Below are 17,613 nucleotides of genomic sequence, written 5' to 3'. Positions count from 1 at the left end.
AAAACTATTTGGAAGGGTACAAGGGCAGTCACATTCAAGCATTCTGACTTGTGCATATAGAACAAGATCTCCACCAACATGTCTGTTATTGAAGAAGCAAAGCGATCCACGATGTAAACGTGTGCTCGTTTGCGTTACCTCGATGAAAGCATGGATTTGGGAGAATTTCGGGTAGGTACCGTAATAAAATTTGTAGAAAAATACTGTAGCAGTACTATTTATAGCCGGCTGAGAAAATAGGAAAATAGAGAATCTACACGGGCGTGTGGAAATTCCACACGCTCGTGTGAAAAATCTATAGGGGCGCTAACACGGGTGTGTGGATTCCCGATTCCAGCCCTTTAAAAGCCGATTTCAACCCCGATTTCAGCATTCTTTTCTCCATCTTTTCACCAACTTGAATTAGGGCGGCGGCTAGGGTTTTGAGAGGTATTTGCTAGGGCTTTGGAGAGGTTCTACGGCTCTGACATCGCGCACCCTTTGGAAGAAGGTTAGTGGGAGAGCTTTCGTCGGCATCGATACGACGAGGTGTATCCTAGGCCGGACAAAGGGACCTTTGCGACGAGTAAAGGACTCTCCACAAGACCATCACCATGACTAACGAGGGGGTTTTCTATGGATGCCTTGTTTTTACATTTGATTTCATTGATTGTATCTAGCTCCATAGAGAGCTAAACCCCTAGTGGGTACTTGCGTATTTGGGAACCCTAGAATGTATTCATTTAATTGAATCTCTTTATTATGCTTTCAATTAATTGATGTTTATTATGAGTTCCAATCTTGTATGTTCGATTGTATGAATACTCCCTTAGAGTGACACTAGGGTTGAGAGTTCTTGTTAGTAACTCTTATGAGTGAGTGACACACCATGAGAGTTAGACAAAGCTAGATTGGAGAGGGTTGAGAGGGTGAGTCGAGAGGTAGCGGAGCGTCCCCTTTCTCCTCCGGTGTGATCTATCCTACCTCCACGTTCCAAGAGTTCTCTGCGGCCATAGTAGAGTGAATGGGCTAAGGGATGACTTTCCGCTGGGGCTTAGTTGTGAGTGCAATGGAGTGAAGCGTTGAGGTGATTTTAGCACCTAGGGCTTAATTGTGGCTAGGGATCTTCCACTTGGACCAAAGGGTTAGGTCTATACATAGGAATATGATTTATCACATGGAATCCCTAGAGTTCATTGCAATTCTATGCGAGTGCGAGGTTGAGAGGTTATTTAATCTCTCCTCCGGGACATGTATAGAGTTAGGCATGGTTGACCTTAGATATAGGATCATGTAATTAAGGATTTCCACGACTCATAGTTGCATCAATTAGGAAGTATAATAAAGGGTTCTTGCACTTGAAACGATTGTCCTAGGCGGATCAATATCCAGGTACCCCATCTTTATCGATTACCTTACCTTCTCCTTTACTTGTGCTTTCTATCTTGTTGCTTTTATTTTCGTTATTTCATATTTTGTCACATTTATCACTATTCATTTTCCATGTTAGTTAAGAAACAACTTAAGTGTCTTTATTCTGTACTCTCTGTGGATACGATACCCACTCATCTGGGATTATTACTTCGACACCCATGCACTTGCGGTTTACATGCATATTTGGACGTGTCATGTTTTTTGTGCCGTTGCCGGGAATTAGGCGTTTAGAGATACTTTGCACTTTGTTTTCTTAGTTATTCATTCATTCTATTTCGTATCTTCTTTTCTATCATCGTTCTGATTTTGTTTTATTTCTTTTGGTGCAGCTCCAGGTTATGACCCGAGGGAACCCCTCAATATTGATTGAAGGAGATCCCGAGCTCGAACGTACACTTAGAAGAAAAAGGAAAGAACCTGTGCAACAACAGTCTAATCTAATTGATTTGGAAGCAGAAGAATCTGAAAACATGGCAGAACAGAATGAGTAGTAGCGGACATTATCCGATTATGCCAGACCTTTAGTATTGGGGACACAATCGAGCATTGTGCGTCCCCCGATTACAGCTCATAACTTCGAGCTGAAGCTGGCATTCATCCACATGTTGCAGCAATCCGCACAGTTCAATATTTTGGCCAATGAGGATCCAAATAGTCATATAGAGAACTTTCTCGAGGTGTGTGATATGTTGAAGACAAATGGGGTAACGGATGATGCCATCAAGTTGAGAGCCTTCCCATTTTCATTGAAAGGGAGAGCGAAGCAGTGGTTACACTCATTACCTAGAGCATCAATTACCACATGGGAGGAGATGGTAGAAGCTTTTCTTGCCTGTTATTTCCATCCCAAAAAATCTGCAAAGCTTAGGAATGAGATCTCATCCTTTGTACAATTGGAATTGGAGTCTCTATTTGAGATGTGGGAAAGGTTCAAGGAGCTCATGAGAAAATGCCCGCAACACGGATTCCCGGAGTGGATGATTGTTCAGACCTTTTACAATGGTCTGAATTCGAGTACAAGGCAACTCTTGGATGCGGCAGCAAGAGGTACCTTAGGTAGTAAGACCCCCGGTGAGGCCCGTCAATTAATTGAAGAAATGGGGTTGAACAGCTACCAATGGAATGCCTGGGAGAAGAAAATGGTGGGCGGTCTCCATGAGATAGATACAGTGACTTCGTTGGCGGCTCAAGTGGAATCATTAAGTAAAAAGTTAGATCTTCTAACTTCGAACAGAGTAGCGGCCGTGATTACTTGCACCGGGTGTGTGGAGGACATGCTCCCTCCAATTGCCCGATATCTATTGGTGATGCATCTTCGGTTGAAAACGTCGATTTTGTGGTTAATGGCACGAGGAATCAAGGAAATCCATACAACAACACCTACAATCCGGGTTAGAAGAGTCATCCCAATTTCTCATGGACCAACAAAGGTCCACAAAAGGCCATAGGGCCACCGGGTTTCCAACAACAACAGCAATCCCCAAACATGGAAAACAGAGTTTTAGGTTTGGAGACCCGATGAACGATTTGGAGAAGGCCTTAACTAGGTTTGTGTAATCGTCAGGTACAATATTTCAATCAGTTGAGGCTACACTTCGCAACCATACCGCTTCTTTGCATAATCTTGAAAATCAAGTGGGGCAGATTGTGAAGTCTCTATCGAAAAGGCCACATGGAAGCTTACCGAGTAATACCGAGACCAACCCTAGAGAGCATGTGAAGGTGATCACTTTGAGAAGTAGCCGTGAGGTTGAGGGTAAGTTTCCGAGTGAGAAGGCAAATGAACACGCATCCGAGGTTATAGAGGTTGACAAGGGAGCAAGCAAAAAGAAGGAGGTGGCAACCCCACCTTTGAAGCCAAGAATCCCTTATCCCTCTAGATTGAAGAATGACCAAGGGGATGAATAGTACAAGAAGTTCATGAGTTTGTTCAAATAACTCCACATTAATATTCCTTTTGTCGAAGTATTGGCCCAAATGCCTAAGTATGTAAAATTCTTGAAAGACTTGTTGACCAACAAGAGGAAGTTAGAGGAGAGTGCTTCAGTGATTTTAGATGCATCTTGCTCGGCGGTTTTACAAAAGAACATACCGAACAAGAAGAAAGACCCGGGAAGCTTCATTATTCCTTGTAATATTGGCAATCTAGGTGAAGAAATGGCATTGGCGGACTCAGGGGCCAATATCAACGTCATGCCATACACCTTCTTTCAAAAGCTAGGCTTGGGCGAGCCTAGGCCTACTCGGATGACTTTGTAATTGGCCGATCAAACGGTGAGACATCCGAGGGGTATAATCGAAGATGTGCTTGTCAAGGTGGACAAGTATATATTTCCTGTAGACTTCGTGGTGCTAGACGTCGATGAGGATGCAGATGTACCCTTGATACTTGGGAGGCCGTTTTTGCGGACTTCAAAGGCATTGATTGATATGGACGGCGGAGAGCTAACTTTAACAGTTGGAGATGACAAGCTCACATACCGCCTTGCTGAAGCCATGCGGCATTCTCTTGATTTTGATGATACTTTGTATTTTCTAGACGCTACTAATGAGATTGTTGATGAATATATACAGGAAATGTTCAATATGGATCCATACGAAGGCTTATTCGACCAAGAGGAGGAAAATGAAGAAGTAATGATGCTTGGTTCGACGGAAGAAGTACCATCTACCCCGGGGATCTTGAAGAAGGTGCTCCGGAAGTTGAAGAGGGCTAGGCGATGCCACAAGAAATGCTCTAAGGCTGTTGGAGACGTGCGTGAACCAAACAAACTGGATGAATCATTGCTAGGAGGTCCCAAGCCCGACAATTCACTCTCTACCCTCAAGAGATTTTGCTCATCATGTTTCCAAGCCATAGGTAAGAGGACAACTTTCATCTATGAGCCCCCGTGAGGTAAGACAAGGTACGTCAAGCTAAGTGACGTTAAACAAGCACTTCTTGGGAGGCAAACCAAGTGTTTACTGTTTTCTTAATTTGGTAGTTTAGTGTTGCTTGAATAAAATGTTGAGTGTTGGTGTCTTGATTTTTTATATATTTCTGATGTGATTTTATTGTGGGTATTCAAGTTCATCGTGTGTTTTCATGAGAATTTGGCGAAGTTTTAGTCGTTTAAGCTACTTTTCATGTTTTTCACTGGTATAAATTGCATAATGGGGCAGGCTCTGAGTGTGTAAACATGTTCAGAAATTTTCTGCAGAGTTTTCTCAGGCATCCAGAGAAAACACACCGGTGTGTGGAATTAACACACGCCCATAGTTTTGTATTGCGAGCTCATCTAAAGAAGGCACAAGGGCGTGGATTCGCACCTGTGAATGACCATGCGATTCTTGCATACCCGTGGTTAATTTCCGCACGGGCGTGTGAATTCCTGTAGAGATTGGCAGATTATCCCGAAAGCACACAGGGGCGTGGTCTCGCCCCTGTGGGCTACCTTGTGAAAATCGCACGGGCGTGCGTAATTTTCACACGCAAGTGCGAATCTCTACAGAGGAGCTCTCTTCATCCTGAGAAGTCACGGGGGCGTGCGCTTGCCCTTGTAAGTTGGGCTTGTGAATGCCCACGCCCGTGCGGAATTTCCACACGGGCGTGCGGAACACTTAGCAATTTTTCTCGGATGTCCATAGCAGCCATAGGGGCGTGCTGCTTCCCCTGTGGCTCGGGCGCACGGGCATGGATGTTTCTCACATGCTCGTGTATTTGCGCTCAGAGGTAGTAAGTGTTTTCCCGAGAGCACACATGGCCGTGCACCTGCCCCTGTGAAAGTTTCCTGTGGAGGCGCACGGGCGTGGGTATTTCCACACGTCCGTGTGGATGTACAGAACTCGAAGAGGCGCGAGTCCTTTTAAAAGGATTATCATTTCTCTTCACCCTAATATCCTCCAATTATCTGAGAGCACTCCTGCATTGTTTCCCGACCTCATATCGCCAATTTCGTAGGATTTTGCTTGGTTTTCCGGCCATTTTCAAAGCTTTCTCATCTTAACTCTACGGTAAGCCCTATCTTTGATTTCCTTCACAAATTCATGATTTTCATCGATGAAACTAGTCAATAATACGTCGTTTCTTCAATTAGAATGATTATTTATATTTAGAAAAAAGTAAAAGCATTGTAATGGTGAATTTGTGGAGTTTGAAGCGTGGCCGTGTGTTTGTTCACAACCGTGGATCCACACGGGTGTGCGGAAATTCTGCACGATCGTGTGGATTTCTACAGCTATGTTTAGTTAACTGGTTTGATCAATTCTCTTTCAACTTTTACAGACTATGACACCCAGGTCAAAAAAGCAAGCTGATAAGCGACCGCGAGAGTCGTCTCCTGAGTCCGAGAGCATGAGATTTACTATCCCCGAGCATCAGGCTCATTTTGAGCGTCTGTCAAGACTTCGGTTCGGACAGACTCGGTTCTTGGACATGAGTATATTGAGAGATTTACAGTAGGAGGATGAGTTCGCTGATGAGGTTGAGGATCTCATTTCAGGGGGTGGTTGAAGGCAGTTATTGTCGATTAGAGAACCAGTAATCCGGGAGCTTACACTGGAGGTTCTATCATCATTCGAGTTTGACAGATCCGATGCGAGATTCGACGACCTCGACGTAATTCAGTTTAAAGCAATTGGACATCATTATAGTCTGAGTATCACTCAGTTTTCAGTTTGGCTCGGCTTGTACAAGGAGGCATTTACAGCACTGAGGAGTACTCTCAATTACCGACAGATTATCCTGGAGCTCTGACCCCACAAAGAGCTTACAGAGCATTATGTGGTCAGGGCCAGTATGAGCCGGGGGTGTCCAAGGCCACGTGTCTTTCCCAACCTGCGTATTGATATCTACATGCCATCATGAATAGGTCGGTGAATGGCCGTGGTGATAGCACTAGCATTCTGCGCCGGCAGGAGCTTCTGTACTTGTATTCAATGATGCATTGCACATCGATCCATCTAGGGCATATCATCGCTGAGTACATTTGACATCAGGGCCAGTATGCCAGATTGGGAGCAATCTTCTCGGGTCCATACATTACGAGTATACCTACGCCCCTGAGCGTGGAGATGATGAGATTGATGGGCATTGTTCATAGGGTTCGGACGAGGGTTGACACGTCCGAATATGCGTGTGAACCGCAAGTGCATGGGTGTCGAAGTAATAAAATACCCGGTGAGTCGGGTAGTCGAATCCACAGGGAACAGGGCTACTAGTACTAACTTCTTCTCTGCATTCTAGCCTAATGATAAATGGAAAGGTGTGGTGATCTAATGTGCGAAGAAATGAATACCGGAGACGAATATGCAATTGTGAAATGGATGGAGATCTCGATCAGTGAAAGTGGGGTGTTCGGGCAATGCTCCCCCTAGGATTTAGGTATTAGGTACCGAATGAGAAAAATGTTTCTATGAAGAGTAAGTTAAGTTATGGAAATCCAAATATAATCGGATCTGGCCTCCCGATCACCGATACTAGTCCCCTACGAGGTCCCGGTGGAGAAATCGCTCAATCTCAACACCTCACACCACATATGACCGCAAAGCACTCTAAGGATTCCAAGAGGTGTATCCGATTCCTAAAGATTGATCCAACCCTAATTCCCGGTGAAGGACCCTAACCCCCTACAAGGTCCCAGCGGAGAAATATCTCAATCTCACGCCTCACACCAAATATGGTTGCATAGAGCTTTGGGAACGGAGATAGAATACACCAATCGGAGCGGAAAGTGGTTGCTCACTATCTCATGACTCGCCCTTTCAACCCTCTTCAATCTTGAGATTCTAACCCTAATGGAGACCTCTCCCTCACCAAGGTAACAGATCAAGCAAACCAAATAACCAAAAGATCAATAAGGCAAGAAAGCATTAGACAATTGACAAGGTCCCTTTGCGTATATCCCGCAAGTGCACGGGTTTGTCGAAGTAATAATCCCGGGTGAGCGGGTATCGAATCCACAGGGAGTAGGGAGTAAAGACACTTAATTCAATTCTTAGCTATATGGAATATCAACAATGATAAGTGTGACAATGATTCATTCTCAACAATTAAAATCAACAAGTAAGAGAGCAAAAGTAAGGAGGAGGTAAGGCAATCGATAAAGATGGGGTACTCGGATGATGCTTCACCTAGGATAATCGCTTCAAGTGCAAGAACTCTCTATTATGCTTCCTAGTCAATGCAATGGTGAGTCGTGGAAATCCTTACGTACATAGTCACAAATCTAAGGTCAACTATGCCTAACTCTATTCATGTCCCGGAGGAGAGATTAAATAACCTCTCAACCTCGCACTTTCGAATAAAGTTGCAATGAGCTCTAGGGATTCGGGTGATAAATCTCTTCTAATTATAGACCCTAACCCTTTGGTCGAGTGGAAGGTCCCTAACCACAATTAAGCCCTAGATACTAAGATCCTCTCAATGCTTCACTCAGTTGCACGCGAACTAAGCCCCGGCTGAGATTCATCCCTTAGACCATTCACTCTATTATGGCCGCAAAGAACTCGAGGAATGGAGGTAGAATCTATCACGTCGGAGGGGAAAGGGGACACTCCTGTACCTCTCGACTCACCCTCTCAACCCTCTCCAACCTAGCTTTGTCTAACGCTCGTGGTGTGTCACTCATTCACAAGGTTACCAACAAGAACTCTCAACCCTAGTGTCACTCTAGGGGAAATGTTCATACAATCAAGCATTCAAGGTTGGAACTCACAATGAACATCAATTTATTGAAAGCATAATAAAGAAGTTCAAAGAAATGAATACATCCTAGGGTTCACAATCACCCAAGTACCCACTAGGGGTTTAGCTCTCCATGGAGCTAAGTACAATCAAAAAAATTGAATGTAAAAGCAATAAATCCATAAAGAAAACACCCTCGATGGTCGTGTCGATGGTCTTGTGGAGAGTCCTCTATTCATTGCAAGGGATCCTTTGTCCGGCCTAGGATACATCTCGCCGGATCGATGCCGACGAAAGCTCTGTCAATAACCTTCTTCAAAACGACGCGTGATGTCGGAGCCATAGAACCTCTCCAAAAACATAGCCAATACCTCTCAAAACCCTAGCCGAAGCTCTCTCGCAAGTTGGGGAAAAGATGGAGAAAAGAATACCAAAATCGGGGCTGAGTCGGGCAACTCCACGGGTGTGGACGCTACACGCGCCCGTGCGGAATTTCCACACGAGCGTGGATAATTTCCACACGCCCGTGTGGATTCTCTGTTCTCGATTTCTCGGCGGTACGTGAGCAGGTCTTTTGCTACGATGTTGCTACATCTCGATCCGAATAACTTCCCAATTCCATACTTTCGTCGAGGGTAGCATAGCGGGCACACCTTCACGTCGTGAATCACTTGCTTCTTCAATGATATACATGTTGGTGGAGCTCTTGTTCTTATATGCATAAGACGGAGTGCTCGAGTGTGACTGCCTTTGTGCCCCTCCAAATGGATGTGCTCACTCGAATGCGAGGAGGTTGGCACACACTCTAGCATCTCACACCTGTCCTATGTCTTCGCGTTTGAACCTTAGTAAGATCTCCTCCAAAATAGGTGCATTATGATCCACATTGGCCTATTTCCTTCATACTCGGCCTCACAACCCTACCTGCATAAAAGTAACATAAAAACACACATATTAACGTAAAAACCTGAGAAAAGTAATGCTCAACAAAAGGAATGAACGCTTCGCATTCATATCGCACAAGCACTTATCAACAATCAAGATTAAAACTTAATCAAACTCGGATTAAATAGAAACACTAAGCAAATCCACAAAAGATGAGAATCATAGGGTTCACAAGCCCAAAAACCCTCTAGGGTTTTAGCTCTCCATGGAGCAACATACAAAACACACCATCAATGAATGAAAGTACATTAAAACCATAGAAATAAATCCCCTTATATATGAACTGATGGCCTTGATGGAGAGCTTCGACGTCTTGAAGGACCCATTCCGAAGCTAGGTTCACCGGTGACTTCCTGGATGCTATGACGGAGGAGGAATCAATCAAAGTTGGTGACGAAGCACCTCCAAAGCCACAAAGACCTCCTCTCCAAACCCTAGCCGTTTCACCCCTCAAGAGCCGCACAAAAGATGAGAAAGAATAGGGCAAAATGGCTATTTATAGGCCTTAGATCGCGTCTGTCACGTGCCTCCACATGCCCATGTGGATTTTCCACGCGCTTGCGTGGGCTGCGAGAATTTCCACGCGGGCGCATGAACAGAAATTTTGCTGCAGTACTGCTACAGTAAAATTGCTACAAATGACCCACGAGGACTCCTCAGGCCCCTTCGGTTTCTCCGAGACCTCCATCCCCTATTCCGGCACCAGATGACCCACCATGTACTTCATCACCAGCAGCAGCAACAGTAGAAGAGCCAGAGGATGACATCGGCACTTGATTTTATTTTTCTCGTCTTTTACTTCCGCATTTTATTTTGGACTTGTATACTCAGAAAGGACCTTCCTTCTGAGTTTATTTTCATTATGTATCTCGAGTTGTATTCATTGTCTTATCTTTTATATACTCGAGTTGTGTTTGTTTTTATTGAGCTTCACTGAACCCCCTCCTGTATGCGTGCGGATGATCTTGTCATCATGGGAATTGAGACTTTGTCATGGGCACGGCCAAGGTGTTTCGGCATTTGGCCGTGTGAGCTTCACAACCGTTGGAACAACACTCCCAAGGACTTAACTCCATCAAATGCAACACTAGGAGTCAGGGGAGTATTGTTTTGAGTGCTTCTCCCACATCTTAATTTAATTTATTTACATTATGAATGAGCTTGCATGTGTACATTGAGGACAATGTACAACTTAAGTGTGTGGGGGGGAGGGGGGAGTTTCATAGTGTACGCATCTCTTTTATACTAGTTTTGATTGATATACATGCTCACATAGCCAATGGCGGTTCACCTTAGTTGCATTGATTGTATTCTTGAGTTTAGGAGATTTTTTTAACATTGAATGTTTTCATGCTCTAGTTTTTGCTTGGATTTCTAGGAATTTTTGCCTGATTGACACATGTTGCACTACTCACTCTTTGAACTCTTTTGGAAACTTATGTTTGATGTATAAGGGACTAGTTTTAAATGTTTGTTGTTTTAATTCTAAAAAAAATGGAAAAAAAAATTGGAAAAATGAAAAGAAAGAACAAAATAGTTTGTTGTTTAGTTGTGCTTGTTGGGTGGAAAGAGCTACCACCTATGATGTATGAAGCTACTCTCATAAGTCGGATACTAGTTATGCCCTAATGAGAGAAAAAGCTATCTCATTGGATGTGTGAAAGCTACCACCCCTATAGAAAGGGCTACCACCTCAAAAGTGTGAAAGCCACCTTAGCGGCCGCTTTGGAAAGGGCTACCTTGGAGGATGTGTGAAGCTACTACCATTTTTGAATTTTTGTTACCTTTTGTAGATAAATAAGTCCCTTATACGTAGAACTTTGAGGAGTATACTTTGGTTTGACTTGAGTGAGTTCACACACTTACACGATTTCGGGTTTGTTGCTTTTTTTATTCAAGTTTTTAGCTAGAGCATTGATTTTTTTTTCGTATTTAGTGTTGAAATTTCCCTTACTTGTAGAATGCCCTCTTTGTATGCTTTAGTGAACCTAAGGCCAAGCACTTCCAATATTTCCTTCATCCATGCGCATAATGTTTTAATTTTTTCTTGAGGACAAGCAAAAGCTTAAGTGTGGGGGAGTTTGATAAGTGCTTGTGTGATAAGAATACAAAGTGTTCTTTCCTTGTGTTGAGCATTACTTTTCTCAGGTTTTAACGCTAATATGTGTGTATTTATGTTACTTTCATGCAGGTAGGGTTGTGAGACCGATTATGAGAGAAAAAAGCCAATGTGGGTCGTAATGCACCAATTTGGATGAAATCTTGCTACGGTTCAAACGCGAAGACATAGGTCGGGTTTGAGATGCAGGAATGTGTGCTAACCTCCTCGTATTCGAGTTAGCACAACTATTTGGAGGGGTACAAGGGCAGTCATATTCAAGCATTCCGACTTGTGCATATAGAACAAGATCTCCACCAACATGTCTGTTAATGAAGAAGCAAAATGATCCATGACGTAAACGTGTACCCGGTTGTGTTACCTTGATGAAACCATGGATTCGGGAGTATTTCGGGCCAGCATTGTAGTAGGATACTGTAGCAAATCTACAGAAAAATACTGTAGCCGCATTGTTCACAGCCGGCCGAGAAAATAGGAAAACAGAGAATCCACACGGGCGTGTGGAAATTCCACATGCTTGTGTGAAAAATCCACAGGGGCGCTAACATGGGCGTGTGGATTCTCGATTTCAGCCCCGATTCAGCATTCTTTTCTCCATCTTTTACCCAACTTGAGAGAGAGCGGTGGCTAGGGTTTTGAGAGGTATTGGCTAGGGCTTTGGAGAGGTTCTACGGCTCTGACATCGCGCACTCTTTGGAAGAAGGTTAGTGGGAGAGCTTTCGTCGGCACCGATCCGACGAGGTATATCCTAGGCCAGACAAAGGGACCCTTGTGATGAGTAGAGGACTTTCTACAAGACCATCGCCATAACTAACATGGGGGTTTTCTATGGATGCTTTGTTTTTACATTCGATTTCATTGATTGTATCCAGCTCCATGGAGAGCTAAACCCCTACTGGGGGTATTTGGGTATTTGTGAACCCTAGGATGTATTTATTTCATTGAATCTCTTTATTATGCTTTCAATTAATTGATGTTTATTGTGAGTTCCATTCTTGTATGTTTGATTGTATGAATACTCCCCTAGAGTGACACTAGGGTTGAGAGTTCTTGTTAGTAACTCTTGTGAGTGAGTGACACACCATGAGAGTTAAACAAAGCTAGATTGGAAAGGATTGAGAGGGTGAGTTGAGGGGTAGTGGAGCATCCCGTTTCCCCTCCTGTGTGATCTATCCTACCTCCACATTCCAAGAGTTCTTTGCGACTATAGTAGAGTGAATGGGCTAAGGAATGACCTTCTACTGGGGCTTAGTTGCGAGTGCAATGGAGTGAAGCGTTGAGGTGATTTTAGCACCTAGGGCTTAATTGTGGCTAGGGATCTTCCACCTGGACCAAAGGGTTAGGTATATACATAGGAATTGGGTTTATCACTTGGAATCCCTAGAGCTCATTGCAATTCTATGCGAGTGCGAGGTTGAGAGGTTATTTAATCTCTCCTCTGGGACATGTATAGAGTTAGCATGGTTGACCTTAGATATAGGATCATGTAATTAAGGATTTCCATGACTCACAGTTGCATCAATTAGGAAGTATAATAGAGGTTTCTTGCACTTGAAACGATTGTCCTAGGCAGATCAATATCCGGGTACCCCATCTTTATCGATTGCCTTACCTTCTTCTTTACTTGTGCTCTCTATCTTGTTGCTTTTATTTTTGTTATTTCATATTTTGTCACACTTATCACTATTCATTTTCCACGTTAGTTAAGAAACAACTTAAGTGTCTTTATTCCCTACTCTCTGTGGATACGATACCCACTCATCTGGGATTATTACTTCGACACCTGTGCACTTGCGGTTTACACGCATATTCGGACGTGTCAGAGGTCTAGCGACATCATCAACGTATCAAAGACACTCAGTTGAGCTGTAGTCTTCTTCAAGTGAGTGGTAATATTGTAGTCTTGTGTCTTGGATGTGGAGTACTTCCATGGTTGCGTGATGGCTTTATTGATGTCAATTGCCTTTTTCTTTCCTTTATCTTTTATCCCCTTTCCTGCTTAAAAAGCCTTTGTACATTATTAATCATCCGGGGTTCCTCCTCTATTTCTTGCCATTTCCACCCATCATCATATCTTTCTTTGACTATCAAGTCATAACATGTACTTGATACCTCAAAGTACTCTTTAGATGGTTTCATAGCACCTGATTTGATTGATTTGTATATCCATCCCTTAAATTCACGATAATCCTCCAATGCATATCTTATCAAACAATGAAGAGGATAATACTTAGGATGATTCCTCATATTTGGTGCAGCATCCCTTTTGTTCTTTAGAAGTAATTTCTCTTCATCGACTATTTTCTGAAACAATTCTTGAATTTTGTTATTCCTTATGGCAAGGCTTCTATCTTTCATGTTGCTAGGAGGTTGAGGTATACTTTGTTGCATCATAGCATCTCCTCAAAACTTATTACATTGAGGTTGGGACTCCATTTGGCTCAAGTAAGTACAACCAAGCTCCATGATTCCAGATTCATTCCAAGAGGTATCATTATCTGGAACATCAGGCTTTTTATGAGTGAGGTCATATATCACCCTTTGAATGAAGGATGAAATTTGTCACGTGACATCACCTTTATGAGAATCTTATGTTTAGGTGCAATTTTTTGTCTTCTCTATTGGATAATGTTGACTTGTATCAAAGGATTGTGCTAGCATTTCTCCTAATCTTACATTCACTATCTTAACCCTTTCTTTGAAAGGCTGTCTTTTCCTCTCCTTCTTGTTAAGATAAGGTCTCCCATATTTTTCATAGAGCTACTCAGTCACATAATCATCTCCATTAGGGTAATAAAGCTCAAGCTCAGCTTTATCATCATCACCTTGAATCTCATCTTCATAGATGATGATGACTCTACATGTCTCGATTATGAATTCTTTATCTTGAGATCCATCTATACTGCAAGTATCTCTTTAACTTTGTCATAAAAATAGTCACCAAGCGTAATCAAAGCTCTTGTTTTTTATTGGTAATCTTCCAATGAGTTGATATAATCTTCAATAATTGATTTATTATGATGGGGCCTATGGGCTTTATCTACTTTTGCTCCTTTTTGTTCTTTATGTTCTTGATCTTCTTAGCTTTCTTCATGGGTTTCTCACTAGAATCTTTGGCCATCCGCCACTTGTTATCAAAGAGTTTTGCTAATCATTTTAACATTTTTCTTGACTTTTGTGAGATAAAATTTCTCATAAGCCCTCTGGCACTCCAAGAAGAGAAGTGTCCTTGGAAACTTAAGAATCTTCTATAACTTGCATATTTTCTGATGTGTCATTTGCATCTTACCCACATAAAGCTTCTCCTTGCAGTACAACTAATACACAATTTGTATACTCTGCTGGCTGGTCGAGAAACACACTATTGGACAAAGTGATCATTTCTTCTTGATATTGGCACTCGATCCAATCTTTGAATACATAACAATTCTCGATTGAATGACCCAATATTCTGTGGTATGGACAAAAGTTTAGGTGATCTTTCTTATCTGCTTCTTCCGGTTGCTTGCTCTCTGGTTGTTGCAGACCCATCTTCAATGCATCTTTAAATATCTTCATCACTTTGTTCGTTTCGAAAGAATACATTTTGCTTATCCTTTCTTAAAGAGAGCTTAAAGGCTTAGTTGGTTCATTTCCACCCCAAAGTGCAGGTGGCTTTGGCTTGTTATAGTTTGATGGTGTTGTCTTCACCTTTACTTTATTAGTTGCAAAGGTCACGTGTTTGACATCTTCTGGCTTCTTTAGCTTTTCTTTATCAACCCTTGTGGGTTGTATTATAGGCACCACCTTTGGACCGGTTCTTTCTAGCTTCTTTACTTGAGAGATCAAGTCTTGGAAGGTATGGATATCAGATGAGCTGAGAAAAGGTGCCATCCAATTGTTGATGTTCATAACTAACAATTCCACCTCTTGCACTTCTGATAAGTGCTTGTGTTAAGAATGAAAAGTATTTTTTCCTTACGATGAGCATTACTTTTATGAGGTTTAAGAGCTAATATATGTGTATTTGTGTTCTTTTGCGCATGTAGGATTGTGAAGCTAAGTATTAAGATAAGAAGCCAAAAGAAGATCGTGAAGGCACTATTTGGTGGAATCTTGGAAGGAACAAATACGAAGACACAAGTGGGGCTCTAAGATACATGAATGTATGCTAACCTCCATTTATTCAAGTCATTACAATGATTTGGAGGGACACGAAGGCAGTCACATTTGCATATCCCGACTTGTGCATTGATAGCAAGATCTTCACCAATGAGGTCTTTGATTAAAGAAGAGTTGCGATCCACGGCATAAATGTGTGCCCGTTTATGTTGTCTCGATGAAAAGTGTGGAATTGGGAGTGTTTTAGCGGAGTACTATAGCAGGTTAATGTAGCAAATCACTGTAGCAATACGATGTTCACAGCCTGTCAAAAATCAGGTTTCCAGAGAATCCACACTGGCGTGTGGAAATTCCACACGCCCATGTGGAAATTCCACAGGCCCGTGTGGAGAATCCATAGGGGCGTGTGGATACCCGATTCCGACCCTATTTAAACCACGATTCAACCCGATTTTTAGAGTAATCTTTTACCCTTCTCTCCAACTTTTCTCTATCTTTTGTGAGGCCATCGGCTAGGGTTTTGAGAGGATTTGGCAAGTCTTTGGAGTAGTTCTACGGATTCAACATCGCGCTTAGCTTGGAAGAAGGTTATTAGGGGAGATTTCGTCGGCATCGATCCGGTGAGGTTTGCCCTAGGACGGACAGGGCAACCTTTGGGGAAGACGAGGCTACTCCACAAAACCATCGACACGACTACCGAGGGGGTTTTCCTATGGTTTACTTGTTTTTACTTTTGATTTCAGTATGGATTGTATTTTGCTCCATGGAGAGCTAAACCCCCTAGTGGGTACTTGCATTTTGTAAACCCTAGGATGTTAATGTTTCTTTGACCTTTTATTATGCCTTCCTTAATTAATGCTTTTAATTGAGTTTCAATCTTTAATGCTTGTTGAATGATTTCTCCCTTAGAGTGACACTAGGGTGGAGAGTTCATCTTGGTAACCTTTGTGGATGGATGATACACCATGAGGGTTAGACAAAGCTAGATTGGAGAGGGTTGAGAGGGTGAGTTGAGAGGTAGCGGAGCATCCCCTTTCCCATCCGGTGTGATTTATCCTACCTCCAATTCCTAGAGTTCTTTGTGGTTATAATAGAGTGAAGAACTAAAGGATAAACTCCGCTGGGGCTTAGTTGTGCGAGTAACAGAGTGAAGCGTTAAAGTGACTTTAGTATCTTTGGATTAATTCTGACTAGTGGTTTTTCGCCTGGACCAAAGGGTTAGATCTACACATAGGAATAGGGTTTATCACTTGGAATCCCTAGAACTCCATGCAACTTTTCACAGTGTGAGTTGTTGAGACTAAGCGATTTCTCGGCCGAGACATAATGTAGAGTTAGTCGTGGTTGACCTTAGGTTTGGGACCGTGTGCTTTAGGATTTTCACGACTCATTAAGCATTAGTTAGGAAGCATAATAGTAGGTTTTGCACTTGAAACATTAGTCCTAGAGGGAGCATTGTCCGAGTACCCCACTTCTATCGATTGTCTTTCATCTCACTTACTTGGGCATCTCGTTCTTGTTTCTTTGGTTTATGCTTACATTACACTTTATCATCACAATCATTATTCATCTTCGCTTGGTTAATTAGCAATTTTAGTATTTTTATTCGCTTCTCCCTGTGGATACGATACCCCACTCACTTTGGATTTATTACTTCGATAAACCTGTGCACTTGTGGGTCACACGCAAGAGACGTTGTCAAGTTTTTGTCCCCATTGCCAGGAATAGGCATTTAGAAATACTTTGCACTTTGTTATCTTAGCCATTCATCATTCATTCTACTTCTCATCTTCTTATTCTATCATGGTTCCGATTTGTTTTCTTTATTTTGGTGAAACTCCAGGTTGTGACCTGAGGAAACCTTTCGATATTAATTGAAGGTGATCTTGAACTTGAACGTACATTGAAAAGAAAGGGTAAAGAACCTGTGCACAAACCGTCGAATCTAGCTGAAGTGGAAGTTGAAGGGATTGATAATATGGCACAATCTAGCTGAAGTGGAAGTGGGAGTTGAAGGGCTTGAATGAACAACAGAGAACACTTTCTGATTAAGCCAGACCATCAGTATTGGGGACACAATCTAGCATTGTGCGGCCTCTGATTATAGCTCCGAACTTTGAGCTAAAGCCAGCATTCATCCAAATGATACAGCAGTCGGTGCAGTTCAATGGTTTGGCCGATGAGGTTCCAAACAACCATATTGAAAACTTTTTAGAAGTTTGTGACATGTTGAAGATTAACGGTATTACGGATGATGCTATAAGGAAGAGAAAATCAATGGCTACATTCTTTACCACGAGCATCCATCATAACATGCAATGAAATGGTCAAAGCTTTTCTTGCAAGGTACTTCCCTCCAGGGAAATCGGTG

At 42.5% G+C, this 17,613-nt stretch overlaps 1 non-coding gene across 1 annotated transcript; it reads right to left on the bottom strand.

Annotated features, from left to right (window-relative positions):
* Positions 1-2,273: 2,273 nt before the first annotated feature.
* LOC120254353 lies at positions 2,274-2,380 on the bottom strand. The gene has a single exon (XR_005534601.1). It is a non-coding gene; the product is annotated as a small nucleolar RNA R71 (small nucleolar RNA).
* Between the last annotated feature and the right edge of the window lie 15,233 nt (positions 2,381-17,613).

The sequence above is a fragment of the Dioscorea cayenensis genome, unplaced genomic scaffold (genome assembly GCF_009730915.1).
Source record: "Dioscorea cayenensis subsp. rotundata cultivar TDr96_F1 unplaced genomic scaffold, TDr96_F1_v2_PseudoChromosome.rev07_lg8_w22 25.fasta BLBR01000425.1, whole genome shotgun sequence".
In the NCBI taxonomy this organism is placed as follows: domain Eukaryota; kingdom Viridiplantae; phylum Streptophyta; class Magnoliopsida; order Dioscoreales; family Dioscoreaceae; genus Dioscorea; species Dioscorea cayenensis.
Note: the sequence above shows the minus strand (reverse complement) of the source record. Positions and strands in the feature narration are given on the sequence as shown.